The sequence below is a fragment of the Accipiter gentilis genome, chromosome 2, assembly GCF_929443795.1.
Source record: "Accipiter gentilis chromosome 2, bAccGen1.1, whole genome shotgun sequence".
In the NCBI taxonomy this organism is placed as follows: Eukaryota; Metazoa; Chordata; class Aves; order Accipitriformes; family Accipitridae; genus Astur; species Astur gentilis.
In genome coordinates, this window is record NC_064881.1 from 44,100,749 (window position 1) to 44,115,405 (window position 14,657).

The 14,657-nt window shown below is 46.5% G+C and overlaps 1 long non-coding RNA gene across 1 annotated transcript in view; it reads left to right on the top strand.

Moving 5' to 3' along the window:
- Positions 1–13,899, top strand: part of LOC126048197 (uncharacterized) — a 107,482-nt gene extending 93,583 nt beyond the window's left edge. The window contains exon 4 of the long non-coding RNA XR_007508813.1: positions 12,583–13,899. This is a non-coding gene — a long non-coding RNA (uncharacterized LOC126048197). The remainder of the gene's footprint in view (positions 1–12,582) is intronic.
- Positions 13,900–14,657: the final 758 nt, after the last annotated feature.

Below are 14,657 nucleotides of genomic sequence, written 5' to 3' on the forward strand. Positions count from 1 at the left end.
TCCCCACATCTTCCCACTGACCTGCGTCATCATCACTCATGCTTCAGGTCCATCAGAGTGCAGCAACCGGCACAAATGGGGTGCTTTTAGGAGGTAGGGTGTGTGTGTTGCTCACTCGTCTCCTTCGAGGAGGAGGAGGAACAGGTTGTCCAGAGAGGTGGTAGATGCCCCATCCCTGGAACCATTCAAGGTCAGGTTGGACGGGGCTCCGAGCAACCTGATCTAGGCAAAGATGTCCCTGCTCATTGCAGGGGGGTTGGACTAGATGACCTTTAAAGGTCCCTTCCAACCCAAACCATTCTGGTTCTATGAGGGCAACCCCCAGCCTGGCTAACCGGAGGAGCGAGTGGGGTGCAGGGCATCCCCCGGACTCGGCACGGAGCGGCAGGAGCTGCAGGAGTGGAGGACGGAGGCTGACCTAGCACGTGGTGGCATGGGCAGCAAAGGGTTGTGTGCATGGAGGGGAGGTCTGAGGACTCTCCTTGCTCAGTTAGAAATTCCTCCCAATATGGATGGCTCAGGGCCTTTTTAAAGGCTAATGACTGCAGACCCTACCTGTGTCTGCTCTTCCATAGCAGGATGCATCAGTCTCAAGGCCAGCTGCAGAGGCAAAGCACGGGTGGTTTTTTTTTTTGCATCTTCCCACAGGATGGGCCTTTCTGGGCACCGAACTGCATTTTTTGCAGTTTCAGCAAATAATAAAATAAATACGCATATCTGTCCCACATGAGTATATGCAAGGCAGTGCAAGATAACTGCACTTGAAGGGATCAGCATCTTGTTACTACTGCACTGCTTGTTGGTCGGGGAAACTGGTGAAGCTGTCGTGTCCTTTGATGGTGCTTTAGCCCGTGCCTGCGTTGTCCCTGGTATATACCAAGCTTCAGCCATGGATTTCACTTTTTAGCACCTAGTCAGAAATAGCTTGCCTTCAGTTTGCAGCCGATATTTCTAGCTGGTTCCTCTGGTGCTGCAGGATTGTACAGTAAGCCAGTCAGCTGAGAAATGGGATCACTTAACCAAAGTCAGTCCAGTTTTTGGACAGCATACATAAATACAGCTAGTCACTAAAAATAAAAGCCCATGGCCACATTCGGTGGCTCATCCCTTTGGCAGCCGAGCAGCGTTACCATGAAATCCAGGCATCGTTCTGCACTGCTGCACTCGAAACCATTTCAGGCTGCTGACAGCGAGGGATGTCGCTGAACCCACTCACAACGGGGAACCCATCCAGCTGATGTGACTCTCTTTTTTCAGTCCCCTGGGTTGTTATTCTGCAGATTCGGTTCCCCAATCCAGTTCTTGGTCTTGCATGGCAAACTGGCGTGTCCTGTCACAGCTGAGAGGGAGGAACTAATGGAAACAATATCATGGGTTGGTCCTGGTGCCAAAAAGCTTGTGGGGGAGAGTCACAGGCGTAATCACATCGAAACCTTGGGAGTTGCAGCTGAACCGGGAACCTGCTTGGGCTTTCTGCCTCTCCACTCTGTGCCGCTTTCCGGGGTGGTTTGGTTGATGATCATAAATGGGAAAGTCTCTACATCCAAGTACCTACACATGCAGTTTGTTCCTTTGCACTCTCGATTTTAGAGTTGACAGTGCAAAGTGGTGGAGGTTGGGAGAGTTTTCGATACTTCTTTTCACATCCTCATCTTTTTCTGTATTTGCATCCCATCCCGATATTCTGTAAGCACTGGTCCAGAGCAAGAGCACCCCTGGTAGATGTGAGGTTGGGAAGAGCTTCACTGAGTGCCAGGCTCAAGGCTGGATGCCCACACTTGCCTTTTTTGTCCTTCTTGCCCCAGATGAGCCAAGATCCCCCTCCCATGAGCCGTGTTTCTGTACGGCTTGTGTGGAACTGGGTTTTGAACCTTTTGCTGGCTGTTTTCTCAGCAGTGGGTTGCTTGCCAGCATCCTCACTGCAGCGCAGAGATGGAGCCACCGATGTCCCTGCTCATTGCAGGGAGGGTTGGACTAGATGACATTTAAAGGTCCCTTCCAAGCCGAACCATTCTATGATTCCCAATACTGTGGTCCAGCAGGTGATTATTTCTAACCAGCTTGAGGGAGCCCCTTTTGGAAAACGGGAGAGGGGGCACATCTTTCCCCTCCACAGCCTTCTTCCAGCACATGGCACTTCTGAGATGCACCATTTCCCCTGCACAGTGTGCAGTAATGCCAGACCCTCTCTTTTCTTTGATTCAGGGCTTTTAACGGAGCAGCGTGATGCTCCTGCACTAGCCAAATGGCTTTGATTCTGCTGTGCAATGTGGTGTGCATGTGTCCAGGTTGACAGGGGTTATAAACACCCATTTCCTAGCAAAGTTTCCCTTGCGGAAGTTGAGAGTAAATGAAACCAAAGCTCACTATTGCAGTTTGTGGGTTTTGGTTTTTTTTTAATTTTTCCTAATGGCCCATGTGTTTTTGGCACTTATTACTGGATGGAAGGGGATGCTGCATCAGAGTGTACCTGCCATGTCCCTTGCTAGCTCATCGCTCTCGTCCCAGGTGCAAGAGAGGATGCTGACACCTAAGTCCCAAAAAAGTGTTTTCCTGTAAATCCTGGAGTCAAATCACTCTAATGGGAGGTGACTTGCTGCAGACTTGTGGCCAGAGGAGAACGGATGGTTTTGAGCAGGGGTGTTGTGACCCGAAACTTAAGCCTGTGGCTGGGTCACTGCCCTTCTTTCAAGTTGTTTTCACTGGGCTGGAAGCTTTCTTGTTATGCATGGAGTTGCATCCAGGGAGGATCTGAAAGGTCGCTTAACCCTTTGCCACAAAGTGAAAGCAGAAAGGAATGATAATACAATAAATCCAGAGCAAGCCAACCATCCCCCCAAAAAAGAACCCGAAAAGCTGAAATAACCCACAAACAAGGATGCTGCGTTTGTATTGCCTGTTCAGCAAACAGCCTGCATCTGGGTTGGGATTGCACCAAAGGTTTATACAGAAATTCAGTGCCATTTGGGATGTAATGCAGGTAACAGCGCTTTTTTCCTCTCCTCTCTCTTCCCTTCATCTTTGCTCTAATGTGTTTGACCAAATTACAGTGCAAATCCGTGGCTGTATAAATACCAAGCAGGGGAAAAAAAACCCCATCAGAAACCACAGGCATTGTTTAAGCAGTTCTTTGATGTAGTTCACCCATGAATATAAACTCTGTGAGCCTTGTGGGATGGTTTTGGGCTAAAAGGGGCTTGAGACTGGTTTGTTGGGTGCCTTATAAAAACACTTCACAGACGTTTCCCTTCCCATCCTTTCTCTCTTAATGCATGTGCCTTGCAGAAAAGGCTCCTGTACTCTTGGCTCCCAAGATTAAACCCCTTTTACTGCTTGAATACTGCTTGGGATCCACAGTTTGTACATATATTGAGCACTTCGAAGGAGATAAGTCCAGGTTCAGGTGCTGCCGGACCCATCTTCAACATTAGAATCTTGGCCTTCGCTGGGCTCATCGGGAACAACATGTCACTCAGGGCAGATCCTGTAGCCAGTGTCGGAGTCAGGAGTGGGACCACGCTGGCAGCGCTGGGTCTGCCACAAGGAAGGAAGGGGGGATTTGGCAGCTGGACTGTTTATTTGTTTGGGAGTGCATGGGGAGGACTCGTCCGTGATGCTTGGAATAAATTTGGCCTGATACTTAAGTACCAGCTCCCAGGAAATTGCCATCAGAGTAATTAGCGTGTGCTGACTTATTTGTACAGCGATAACAGCAGGAAAGTATTGAAGCAGGAAAAACAAACACATTATTCATCTGAACCTTCAATCCACAGCCTTTACCTGACAGTTCACTATTTGCAATACACAGATCTATTTTTAGGCTTCCAAGTCAGGCGGGCTCTTTTTTCTTTGTTTTGCATTTTGGTTTTCATTTTGCTGACATAAATTGGAAATGAATCTGTGCTTAGAGATAAACAAACACATTTTTAAAATAAATCTTTTGAATACCAAAGAGTGTTTTCTGTAGAACTGCTGAAGCATCAGTACAAGGCTCTCGAAACTTGTGCCATTGCAAGTGGGATGAAGATGCTGCAGACAGCAGCCGGGCTTGGCAGGAGATGCTCACTGTGTGGATGTGGCTCTGGATACTGGAATGAGATCCCTGTTTCCATTGGAAGTATTTGGTGTGACCATGAGCATCTCCTTTAGTCCAGATTTCACTGCTCAGTGGCGAGCACAGCTTAGCCAGCCAGGTTAGAATTGCCCTTTGAGATGTGAGCACGGAGGAGACAGTTTAGTAACTTGGGTAATATTATTAATGAGAGGCTGTGGGAGAATGGCACGGGGTCACAGGAGTTTGTGGTTGTGAGGCATCTGAGGAGGATGTTTGGGGAAGGGCATCCTTATGTGTGTGAGTATATGGAAGAAGTGGTAGAGAGCAAAAGGTGTTTGGAAACCAGGGAAAAAAGTGGGTGTGGAGAAATGCATGGATTCATCTTGGAATGGAAACAATGGGGATGAAAGTGTTTGCTCTGCCCTTCCTTTCCATTCCTCCCCTCTCCTTTTTATGGTGGTGTCACCCCCAGCCACCCACAGCAGGGATTCCCTGCCAGGCACTTGTGCTACACCCTTTGAAAGCACCCTTTCTAATCACCTCTCCTTTGGTGATTAGAAATAAATAAAAAGGGTGAGGGCAGAAGACAGGCTGTCTGCAGGGAAGGGACCTGAGGGGCCCCAGGATTTCTCCTGGAGATGGATTTTGTGAATAGCTGAGGAAATCACCAGGCAAAGCACCTCCCACAGCCAGCAGCTATATCACAGGCACCCCTAGCTGCAGATGCAATGCAGATAAATCAGAGTTAATGTGCCTTTTTTAAATACCAAAGGCTTTTAAGTATTCGAGCCAGCCATCAAAAAGGTGAGTTACCATCTCCATATCTTGAGATCTTTGCATGGAGCCTGCATGCCTCCCTGGAAGGTGGGGCTTAGGCAAACACTAGCAATACAGCTCGAATCAAAGGTAAATGAGTGAAACTTGTGACGTCCCTTACTCAAGATTCAGCCTGGGTGACCCAATGGTCCTTAAAGTCTTAGGAAGTGATTCCCATGCTTTGTGGCCCCAAAAGTTCATCCCCATCCCTAGCTCCCCCCTGCACATATTTTCCAGCCACCATGTGCAGGTCTGGGGCTGGAGGAGGCTGGATTTTGACTGCAGCCTCCAGGTTTCTTAGGGAGTGATAGCAGCTCCTTGATTTTTGTGCCACAGGTTAATTCATTCTCTTAATACTATGGCTGTCACAGTGGGGCTGCACATTATAAGCTCTGAAGGAAGAGACAAGGGTGAGGGAAGGAATTGCAAATGAACAACCATGAACCACCACCACGATGATGAAAACTTCATACAAACCAGCCAGGAGCTGGGATTTGCTTTCTGTTCACGGGAAGGGCTGGACCAGGGCATTTACATCCTTAGGGGGTTTCAGCTCTCTTAAGAGAGGATGCAGTGAGGGACCACGTCCTGGGACATGGTTTTGAGGCTTAGAGGAACCCAGCAGATGTGAAAATCCTGGAGTCGAGAAGCACAAAGGGAACCTGGAAGCCTAAATATGATAAACATCGATGGGCGTTTTGAGGCATCAGAGTTGGGAGCTTCATTCCTTTAGCTCAAGTGCCTTTAGTCTGTGGGCATGGACCTCCTTATGCTCATTCAGCCTGTGTGAACAGAGAAATTAAGGTGTTAACAATAATAGAAGCAAAATAAAATAATAGCAAGGTATAAAAAGTCAACAGATTTAAAAAGTGTGTGTGTGCATAATATGCATATTCATGTGTACATAAAGCTAGATATTTAAGACTACTTTTACATATCTGTGACTTAAATATTTTTTCTGAGTTACAAACACTTCCCAATCTATGAAATTTAGGTGGTTTCTCCCCCGTTTGGAAAAAAAAGCAAAATTTTGATGTTTATATTTTCACATGACTCCAGAAGCTACAGCTTTGGAGAAGTGCGCTAAATCTTGAGAGTCTGGGTGTCTTGAGAGCCATTGTGGGTCTGGATGAAGTTGCATGCTGTTACTTGGTGAGGTTCATGTTGAAAGAAAGAAAGAAAGAAAGAAACCCAAGACAACACAGCCTTCTCCACCAGCAGAGCTGGTGAAGCTCTGTGTGCTATGCATCATGCGAACAATGTTTTAAGTAGAGCTGTGTCCTCTCTTCGGAGGAGAGTAGGTTCTTTTCCTCCTCCAAAACAGTTGTGGGGGAATAAGGTCAACACAATCATCTGCATCGTTCAGATCCCAAACTGGCCTCCCACCAGCCTTATCATAATGTTGATGGGGGATTGTCGTGGTTTGCCTTTTGATGATGATGATGATGTGTCATTATTGCTGCTGCTGGAGACAGTTTTGGCAGGCCTCCATTCTCAGTGTAGGTTAATTAGCCCTTCCACTTCCACCTTCCCCACCCTCTTCCTAAGCCATTAAGACCAAGCGTGGTCAGAAGTAAATCTCCTTATTAAAATATTTAGAGCCTTTCTAATGCCAGATGCTGGAGAAACAGTTCTGTAATCCTGTGGGCTTCACAGCATTTGAGCTGAGTGACTTCAAAACACCTGTATTAATGTAATGTAAAACTAGCTTGGAGGAGCATGGATCAGCAGAAATTAATGGGTTTTCTTTAACAGTTGCTTTTACAAATGCGCCCAGCTCTGATTCATATCTCAGTCATCGCCGGCACTGCTCCTCCAACTTGCTCTGCTGACTCCTGATTCAGGGGCACCAGAAATGCTGATTTGGGATCCCCAAACTATCCCCTTGCCATCTCTGAGTTCTAGGGAGCCACAGATGTGCTGAGAAGATGTGGTTCTGCTAACCAGTTTTTTGAGCGATGGGCAGTCTGCCGTATTGCCTGTGCTCTTCTTTATGATCCTTCTGAACATCGTCTCTAGCCCGGAGGCATGATTTGATATTTATCCTCGTGGCTTCTGTGTAAGAGAGCAAACCATTAGTAGATGGGGCACTGAGGCACTGGCTAATTGAATTGCTGCTGCCACAAGCCGGATCACAGGGAAGAAGAGAAAAAGGCTCCTGGTCCAGTGCGTCGTACATTAGGTTGCAGTGGCAGTCTGCAGGTGTTGCAGCTCTGGGCTAAATCACAACTGTGTCTGGGAAAACACATTAGCTATGTCCAAGTGGAGAAGCCCAGCAGCCCGCAGGTAACTTGTCCGGAAAAACTACCAATAACCAGTGAAATCTCAAAAGCAGGAATTAAGGAACAGTGTCAAAACACAGCTGGTCTCCACTGGTTTTAACTGCTGTTTTTAACAAGCTCAGAAAGTCACCCTGCTCTGATAAATGGCTGTCCTCTTGCCCGCTGCAGTGTGACACCTGCAGAGACATCCCTGGCTTGTTCCCACTGCCAGGGATGGGAGGACCATGCTCCATGACAGGGATTTCTGGCATAAGCATCTGGGGAAAATGATTCCTTTCTCAATTTTATTTCCATTTCTGCATCCACTGGTAAATCTGGCTGCCAAATGTCTGCGGCCAACTCGGCCAGAAAGCTAATTAAAGGGACATCCCTCCAAACGATGGCTAGCGCTGGAGAGACACAATTGTCCCATCTCCTCAGCTCCTGGGAAGGGGAAGGGAATACGTGTGCTGAGAAGAAATCTTTCTGACTGTGAAAGAGAACTTAAATCCCCTTCTCTCAGAGTTGAAAAAAAACCACACAGGAAAGTTTTGTGTGCCTTTCGTAGAGTCACAGACCAGCCCAGCTTGGAAGGGACCTTGAAAGATCATCTGGTCCAACCTTTCCTGGGAAAGGGAGCCTAGATGAGATTATCTAGCACCTTGTCCAGTTGCATCTTGAAAACCTCCAGTGATAGGGACTCCACCACGTCCCTGGGGAGGTTGTTACAGTGAATGATTGTTCCCACTGTAAAAAACTTCTTATATTGTGCTTTGTTTCTTTCCTGTTGGTGTAATTTTTTTACTTGCTTTTGTCTGGTTGTAATTTTTTCCAGTTCCTTGGCTGGAAAAAAAAAAAAAAAATTGGTGTGTTTTTCTTGCTTTTGCTGTTCTTCGGCAAAATCTAAGTCTTGGTAGTGATGAGGTGCAGAGGACCTGCGGATGGGGCAGGGATCTGGGACTGGAGGGGCCCAACCACTGATAATTGGGCCTCTTGTTCTTTGTGCCTCATTGATTTCTAGGTTGTAAGGTCATGGTGCTTGTTTAGTCCCACTTGCTGTATAACAGAGATTCCTTGAATTAGTTTCCACTCGAGGTTCAACAGTTGTGGATGGACCCAGACATGCATTTTTGGGGGAGCAAGAGAGGCAACGTGGAATCCCATCTTATTTTAAAATTTGCCAGTTTGGGATCGTTGGCCGTGCCAGTTGGAGGACTTCTCCCCCTGTTAATTACCTGCAGTGTTGAAAAACGGTATTGTTGTTCCTGGTTTGTTTTCTGTCGAGCTTCAACTTTCAACCTTTGGTCTTGTTATGCCTTTGTCTGGTAGACTGAAGAGCACTCTTCCTGACAGGTACTTACAGGCTGTGAGGTACCTTTTAACTTTCTCTTTGATTGACTTCCTTGAGCTCCTTGGTACAAGCCTGGTTTTGTTCTTGCGGCTGTCCTCTGAACTCTCTCCAGTTTTTCCAGCATTATCCTTGAAGTGTGGGTACAAGTATTAAACCTCGCACTCCCATCGACTGTGCCAGCCCAAGGCCCAAAGATAACAGGGCCTCTCTGCTGGTACGTGACATCCCTCATTTCTGCATCCAAGCGTTGTGGACCTGCCTTGCGAGCTCACGTTGGGCTAATTATGCTTCTTACCTCAGCCAGTCCTGTAGGTCTCATATGTTTGAAAAGTTTCCATGTTGCCATTTCTTTAATACGCCAAGCGTCTCATTAGTGTTTTTGATGTATTTTTTTCTTGGTTTGTATTCTGAAAGGAGTTTTAGTCCAACCTTTCCACTGTACCAGCCACATGTCAAAAACCTTTATATAGCTGAAAGCTGCTAGGAACTTATTTTATAGAGCTGGGGGAAGGAAAGTGGCTCACAAGAGGGAAATAACACTGAGATGTATCTCCAACGCATGGTGGGGCAGGACAGACTGCATGCCACCGGGCTTCAGAGTCCTGCAGGTTTTTTTGACCTCTTCAGCTCTTGATGGATCACTTTCTGCCATGGAGATTAACCGTGGAAATGGTTAATCTGCAAGCCCTGTACCAGCCAAACCTGCTGCTGCTGGCTACAGAGGGTAGCACCCACGCTTCTTGCTGGGAAGTCATGGGTCGGCTGCCCCCATTGAGGGTTTGGGTCAGTGCTAGCATATTTCTAGATGTTAGACACAGAGGGCTGACTGTATTTCCAAGTGGGGTGCTTTTATTATCAGATTTATGTTGTTTCTTATATATAATGACTCAGAGGAAACAGAGGTGTTGATCTGATGGAGAACCTAGAAAGCCTTTTGGTAATAACATCCAGATGTTTCCTTAGCACATCTGCTTAAGCCACTGTTGAAGTCGGTGCCTTCAGCAGCCCTGCTGGTGCATTTTACTGCCTGCTGCTGTGTGTGATGCTAATTTATTAGTAATGCAGGAATGGAGGAGGGGGAAATTTAGACAGCAGCAGAAGCAGGGACAACCAGCTGCCAAGGAAGCGTGGGAGAGGAAGGCAATCCAGACCGTAACCCAAATTATTTTTGCTTTTACCATTTGGGTAGGGTGTTTGGAGGTAGCCTTGCGTGTAATTGTTGTATGTACTGTGCCCCAGGTTTGCATGGTTACAGGTCACTGTGTACCTGTGCTGTTGCAGCTCAGCCACGTGGGCAAGACATTTGTCCGTCTGAACGTTGACTTCAGCCGAGAACAGGGCAAGCTCCTCTTGTGCAGTGACCGATGCATGAAAAGATATTCCTGCCTGTCCCCTTATTCATGGGAAGCTGTTTTGCTCCCTGATTGTATCTGCATTTAGCACTTCAACACTGCCTTGCTAATCCCTGTGCCAGGATTGTCAGCATGCAGTGTTCCTCCCAGGGAGGGTCAGCTTTGGGACAGCTCGGCTGGCTCATGCCAGGGCTTCAGGCAGCTGGGATGCTACTGGAAGCTGTGCTTTTAATGTTGCTGTGTCAGCGTCATGCCCTGCCCAGGGGAATATCGCTGGCAGCCTGAGGATAACACACCGTAATTCCAGATGCCCTGAGCCATGCAGTCTCTTTCTAGGCTGCACATTGCAAACGCCCAATTTATGGTCACAGCCCTTCCCGATATGTGCCCTGCCCTAGTGTGCGCTGGAGCTTCTCACACTGCGCTGCTCTTTCTGCCTCTTCCTTAACAACTTCTGCTGGTGGCTAATTTTCAACGTCACAGAGAGCGTGTCTTCAGAGACGACCAGTTTGTGGTGCTCATTGGAAAGTACTGACGTGGACACCTGGTCTTGAAAGGTGCTCAGCAGCCACAAGGTCTTTGAATAAAAAAAGAATCTCGTCACCCAAAATTAGGGCTAGTGTGTCACCTCCTTCCAGGGGTGGTGAGGTGACGTTGGAGGTTGTGCAGGTTAAAATGGGGGAAGAAGGTGGAAGCGTGTGGTTGGGGTGTGGCAAAGCACTTCAGTGGGGAGGAGACATTGATGTGGTAGGTGTGTGTGAGATGGGTGGCCCAAAGGCGTAGATCTCATCCTATTTGTGTTTCTTCCTCTCTAATGCATGACACAGCATCATGCATGACCTGGCCAAGGATGGGCCATCAGGGGCATTTGGTTACATGGCAGGGAGCAGGCCTGGCCTAGTGATTCATGGGTTGGAGATGGACGTGATGAATAGCGTCGAACAACCCAAGAGGAGCCTGCAGCGGCTTGGTATGTTTGGGGGGGGGCCTTTAGAGAGCCAGGGCCCCAAAACAGCACAGCAGGTCTTGGAGCAAGGGAGACGCTGCAGCATGTAAATGCTTGACACGTAAATACAGAAGGCAGCAAGAGATGATCAAGAGAGACCCACCTCTGGAGTTGTGGATGGTATTGCCAGCCTCATGTCTTGCGCCCTTTTTCCAATTCCCATCTTCCTATCTGTCCTTCCCATGCTCCCAGGGAATGCCAGAGCCATTTGGTTCCACCACACTAGTTATGATCTTGTTTCCTCTGGCAATGAGGTGATCCACCGCTCTGAGCTTCCTAGCAAAAATATTTTTGAGCTTTGGTGGCTTTGTACCTCCTGTGCCACATTCTGTGCCCAAGGGAGGATTTTTTTCAGCAGTACAGACCAGCTCTCCTGCTTCTCCTGCCAGCCTGTCACTTCACTGTGGGTCTCTGTAACCAAGGACATTAAATCTGGCTAAGACTAATCATCCATTGATAAAACAGATCTCTTCTTTTATGAGGCTAAATTACAAGTTATTCCCAGCTACCTCCTAAACATGAACGAGTTTCTGTGTCACCTACCCTGGCAGTCCTCCTTGGTTGCTGGGTTGGAGTTTGTTTGCAGTTTGTTTCTAATGAGAAGGGGCTGCCGGTTCCTTCTTCTGCAGCTTTTGCCATCCAAAGAAGCCTTGCAGACATCTCCATTGTGTTGACTCTCCATCTCTTTCAAATGTCCCCTGAAATCAGATGAAGGCTTGTTATTTCTTTCTCAGGACCATTATGTTGGACTGCTTGCATCTGGCCAGTGTCCACAGGAAGAACTCCTGGATATTCCAAAAATCTTTGATTAAGTACCTAGATACTGTGTTTCTTTTTCTCTCTGTACACAAAAACCTGCTATTTTGGACAAAACTTAGAATCTAATCTAGATCTGATTTTTGGAGTTTTTTCTGCCTCCTCATTGGTCCATTATTTTATACCCAGTGGAACAATGTCTGCATTAGTATTAATCAACACGCAATGTAGTCATTTTGCTAGTCTATGTGAATCTGTAGTTGAGCATTGAAGTTGTTTTAGTATAGAATTTACATGGAAAACTAACTGTATTGCATTGTATATTAAAATCCATTTAATTTGATTAAAGTAGCTTGGTGTTTCCTTTGTTGGCATTTGAGCTGACTGGGAATTTTTCACTAATATGCCACTGTGTTGAAGTTGAATGCACTCTCAGGAGAGAGTTGGCTTCAATAAATCCTCCTTTTTGGGAAAGGTATGGTAAAATTTTGGAGAGGGTTGGCTACTGACAGTACATATAAACTTTCCAACTGTGTTTGTATTTTGGTTTGTATTTGAAATGACTCTTTGTTTCTGATGCAAGTTACAATGGAAAGTGTAGAAAGTTCATGACACTGAAGGGAAATTTGCCAACTGTTGAAACAAAGTGCTTCAAATCAAAATGAGTTTGAATTTAGCAACCTTCAGAATTTCAAGGTTTTTATCTTTTTTTTTTTTCCCCACTCATTTAGAGTGGGGGAAAAAATGTCAACATCTTGAAACCCTCTGAGGATGATAGAATTGGTTTTTTTCAGCTTTCTTTGACATCCCTTGTTCATCTCTGCTTGAGTAGTATCTTCTGTTGGATGAAATTGCAGGCAAGAACAAGTTGTTCTTCCGTCAGTACTGCAAGGTCAAGGTATCCCTTGAAGGGTGAACCAGACATAAAACCTGAAAGTTTATCAGTCTGTCCTGATCCAGAAATTAAAATTGTGTTTTCTTTATAGGTGCAACCACTGTTTGGATGATGAAGCTTGACAAGCTGCAATTTGGCTTGGATTACAATATTTCAAAAGACTTTCTGAACTCACCAGGCAACCCTCCCCCTAGACTTTGGGGACAGGGGAGCTTAAGTTTATATCTCCAATGTTACACACAGGAGAAAGAACAAAGTTGACTGCTTTGCACAAGTAACTAAAATCAGTGCTTTGTTGCTGTTCGGAGCTCTTAAAAGGAGAAAAGCCTGGAGTATAGCTCTCATTTTAGAGATGGATTTTGCCTGGGAGGAGAGTGCACAAGGGAAGAAGATACAGGAGGTAGGAGGAGAGGTGATGCTACAAGCCGGCTTCTTGACCTCCAGAGTGGGACTGAAGCTTCATAACAAGGTAAAAAAACCCCCAAACCAGCCAAATATTTTGCCTCCTTCCCACCTCACTCAAATATCCATCAGACAAGAAGTGGGTGAGTCCACGCATTGACTCTTGATTGAGTAGTTTTTCCTACTGCCCCCAGCCTCCCTCCTGTTCCCTTGCCCTGTTCAGAGCCCATCGCAGAGGCCAGCAGACACTTGAGCAGGCTTCATGTAAAAATGATCAGCGAATTTCTACAGTCTTACTTGTCCACATATCTAAGACTTAATTTTCCAAGCATCTCTGCTCACACACACACATTAAATATATTGCTTCTGGAGGAAGCTTTGTGCCTTTACTTTATGCCAGAGGAACTTGCTGCTTTATTTTTGGAAGTGAAGAGGTCAAGTCCCTCACACTCATCTGCACTGTTTGCAGCTCCAGCTCCAGAGCACAGCAGTGATGTATTTTCCAAACTGATGAGATACTGAGAAGAGTATGAGAGCTGAAATAAATGGGCTTACTGCATTGCCTCGTACAGAGCCACATGAGGAGAAGGGCAGAAGCTGGAAAAAATAGAGGAAAATTACCTGGTTTCAATTTACCACCTTTGGAGAATTGAAAAATGTTGGTTGCAGAAAAGAAAGTTGAAGCTTGATTTATTTTTTAGCTTCTCTCCTGCTGCAAACGTTTTTCCTCATAAACACGTGTGGTTCCTCGCTTGTTGTGCCCTGGGCTCTGGAGTGCTGGAAGCATTCCTCAGAGGAGAGGTCTGGCCAGGATGACAGAGGGGTGTCTTAAGCTTGGTTTGTTCTAGTGATACAACTCAACGTGCATGAGGGATACGTGGCTTTCGTCTGCTGCACTTTGTGCAGTCCAGCTGGTTTGTGTGAAGGCTGTGTGGTGGTGAGGATGGAAAGGGTTCATCAGACTCTCCCTCTGAGGTTGCTATGTGCGATGTTGCCATGAAGGCCATGCCAGCATGTGCGTATAGACCTGTATCATCATGTTAACATTCCCTAATAAATTTGGCAATGATGAAAAATGCTGAATTGAACTCCATTGAGATTAAAATCCCCTCGTTTTTTGCAGATCAGAGGTTTCACTGCTCCCCCTCACCCCCATGTCTCAGCACTGAGCTGTAGGGACCATCTCTTAGTATTAGCAAGAAGTATTTAATCTCTGTGACTCATTCAGTCATTGGTTTAACTGCTGATATTTCCAGTGAGAATGCCAATGACATGGGTAGATCTGGTGATGGAAAGATACCACTGGCCAGGAAGCAACATTGATTTCACATCAGTGAAGAGACTATCTATGGCCAAGTGTGTAGCTACTACGTTTCTACAGCGGGTTTGAATCAGAACGAGGAAGGACATTTTCAAAGTCTGTGTCTGGCCGAGTTCCTTGGAAGCACCACGCTGAAATATTTGCAGGTTAAGCGTGAGTTTCTGTTTCAGAGTGGACGTTTGGATGTTAATCTTCAGTTTAAGAGTAAAATTCCCCCATTTAAAGGTGATGGTGTGGGAGTGCTGTCGTGGTTTAAGCCCAGCCGGTAACAAAGCACCGTGGAGCTGCTCACTCACTCCCCCGCCCCAGCCATGGTGGGACAAGGAGAAAATATGAAGAAAGGCTCGTGGGTCGAGACAAGGACAGGGAGGGATCACTCACCACTTATGGTCATGGGCAAAAGACAGACTCAACATGGGGGAAAACCCAAAAAAATTTAATTT